General features: G+C 36.6%; 1 long non-coding RNA gene across 1 annotated transcript; it reads left to right on the top strand.

The window, feature by feature from the left end:
* The first annotated feature begins 533 nt into the window (after positions 1-533).
* Positions 534-1797, top strand: LOC146756424 (uncharacterized). Its single transcript, XR_014937442.1, has 2 exons — positions 534-625; positions 1637-1797. It is a non-coding gene; the product is annotated as an uncharacterized LOC146756424 (long non-coding RNA).
* The last annotated feature ends 1362 nt before the right edge of the window (positions 1798-3159 follow it).

The following is a 3159-nucleotide window of genomic DNA, read 5'->3' as shown; positions in this document are numbered from 1 at the left end:
TGCTGTAGGCTATTAATGTATGTGTTCTTAGAGAACTTGTCTGCCATGTTAAGTTGTCCTTTGATTTATGAAGTAAATGCATTTATTCGTCTCTTCAGAGATTCATTATTACATTTGTGAATATCTACAAGTATACAGAGAAAGTTGGTTCTGTCTTGTGCTTCTGTCAGCACGAAAGTTAGGCCTGTTGTTTAACTCCTGCTGAAGTTTCTGACTTCCAGCGACTTCTGAGCCATGATTGTCTTTCATACTCCATTTTAATGCGTGCTTTAAGCTGCCGTACCTGAAGCTATAAACTGTTTCAGCTATAGAAGCAATAAAGAACCTCGATGAACAAATACAATTTCTGAGTATTTTCACTTAAATTTTACGTGTCATTTATAAACCAAGTTTGTTACGAAGCTTTTTTTGCATTCAGTGATTTAAAGACTCACAAAACCAGTAAGTTTATTGGTTTATGTATCAAAACAAATTTCTTCTAGCCAAGAAGCTGATGTCAGCAGTAAGTTCTCCTAAATCTAACGAATCTGAAAGTCTTGAAGAAGGAGAGACCAAGCCAAAACGATGCAAAAGGAAGCTGTATTCCACTGTCGTTTCTGGCCCTCTAGATATACCTGCTTCTTCGGTAAGCGATTATACTGTAGTCTTGGCTTAAAATAAACTACTAAGGAGTCCAAACAGACTGGAGGTTTCATCTATTTGCAAGAGGAGGTTGAAAGTACTGAGGTATTTCTTTATTCTACCAAGTCATTCTTGTTGGTCTTCCTGCTGTTCTGTTTTATTTTGTCCTCAAAGATCTCTGTGTTTGGCTGGCTTACAGTTTACTAAGTAGGTGATGTAGCAATCACGGAGATGTCTTCTAATTTGGAATCATAGATAATTTCAGTGTGTCGGAGTGGGATTATTCTACTACACGCTTTTCTAGAGCACAACTTAGACAGCTTTTTAGGTATGCTTAAACTATGATCTCCTGTCTAAGCCAACTTGCAAAGGATCTGATGTGCCAGTTTCATGACTCCGTCGGCAGCTATTGTGCTAAGAACATTCTTGCTCTGTTGGAACTGCATCTTTTAATTATATTAGAGTCCTTTTTCTGTTCAGCATAGTGATCATTTGCCCATACTGTAATATCCCTCTGAATTTTTTGATGATTTGACGAATGATAGGGGCACAAACCAAAATGTTATTTTTTTTTGTTAGAGGATGAAGAAGATGAGAATTTCTTTTCTCACTGTAGTTCTGAGAACATGGAACTGAACCGAGAACTGAAATTCTGGGCAAGTCATAGCTACAGGGATTGAGGCTAAAAATGTTTTCTGAACGCTTCATGTTTCACAAAACAAGTATTATAATACTCTTTTGAAAACAAGTATTTCAAAATGAAAGCTGCCTTCAGGCTTTCCTCAGATGTATGTGCTTTTTTAAGATAAACAGGATTTTGTACATTCTCCATATTTGTTCCTTGTGATTAAGCTGCATTAAAATGATCTCGGTATCCCATATTTTTCTGAATAAAATATAATAAGCAAATTCCATTCTGAAATCCATTTAGGGGATGAAATATGTTTGCGTGGGTCAAGAAGAGCTTGTCAGTCTTGTGCGAAAAGATGAGTAACTTTTGAAATGTTTTCTTCAGGAATCTGAGGAACATAAGAAGGAAAGTGATCATCTGATCATCAAGCGACGGCTGAGATCCAGAACAGCTAAAAAACCTTGAAGAAGCGTGTTTGTTCCCCTTTCTCAGGACATACTTTTATTGTATTATTAAAACTGGTTGTTAATAAACAGTAACAGTTACTCCGTTGTGTTCTTAAATTTGTATATAGGTGTTTGTTGCAGAACGGCGGGAGAAAAGCAGACGACCACACCTGTCATTGACATATGATCAGCGAATCTCATTTATTCCTTGGCTGCGTGTACCTTAATAATACGGATAATTAGCTCATACATATTGTAAAAGTGGAGCTCATCATTGGTTCCCAATTACATACCATCCCCAAGTATCTTAACAGCTTGTTGTTATCAACTGAAAGCTACTCCCTTGCTGAGTTCCCAGAACCATGGCTAGTTTCTCACCATCCCAGGGCATCCTGTTGTTCTTGCTGTCCTTGCAGGTGTTATGGCTGCTTGCTTAGCTGCACCATGTTTACGACCCTTCTCAGCTAACTAGCTGTAAAAAACACTCTCTACATTTCCCCCGTTTTCTTTTAGGCTGAAAAAGGGGTTGATTTAACGACCGATTAATCATATTTAACAAGCAGTTCAGTTCATTTGTTCAATCAGTTCTCATGTAGTTTTATCCTGCTTCGTAGCTGCTGTTCTGTGAACTTCTCATCTGGATCCATGACGGACGCTCCGTAGAATTCTTCTTACAATACTGCCTATAGAATAGCAACACTACTTAAATTAATAACATAACTATTATAACTCAATCAAGGCCTCGATTGACAATACTCTAAAAGTGAAAAAAGAGACAAGTCAAATACAACATAACAACATTACTGTTAAACCCACTAAAAAGAACAAACATGTTTGTACTGCAACCTAAGTTTCTGCAACCTGAAAATAAATCCATGAGGGTCCCATTGTGTTAATGTGTAACTGATCAGGAAAAGTCTTCAATTTTCATATACTCTGATATATTGATTTTAATGACCACTAAAATTTGTGAAATAAATGCTTTTAAGATGCTCATAACCATGCTCTACCGACTGAGTTATCCGGGCTAATAATTGATTAATGATCGTGCAATTTTATGAAGTAACATGTCAAATAGAACCAATTTTAGAGGACATTTTAGAGGAGTGTTATCACTAGGGGCTAATTAATAGGCTAATAACATCATAACCAAACAGTACTAAAACATTAAAAGAGCTATTCCTGTAGATTCTAGTATTGATTAGATCAAATCCTGTTTAATACACATCTGATCTATTACTAAAATAGAAGAAGCACACAACATCCTAGCTAATGCCTTAAATTCTAAATCTTGAGACTGCATTGGTAAAACAGAAAATCACACACTATGTCAAACTATTACTAATATTATCTATAACACAGCAAGTTACAAAGCAATATCACTAAGTAAGGCTGGATGCTATTTTCTGCCTTCAGATGAGACCGAAGATATCATGCTGGAACCCACATAGGGCCAGTCCC

This window comes from Coturnix japonica, chromosome 27, assembly GCF_054131305.1.
Source record: "Coturnix japonica strain WE chromosome 27, WE-NBRP24, whole genome shotgun sequence".
Lineage (NCBI taxonomy): Eukaryota > Metazoa > Chordata > Aves > Galliformes > Phasianidae > Coturnix > Coturnix japonica.
This window is presented reverse-complemented; position numbering and strand designations above follow the sequence as displayed.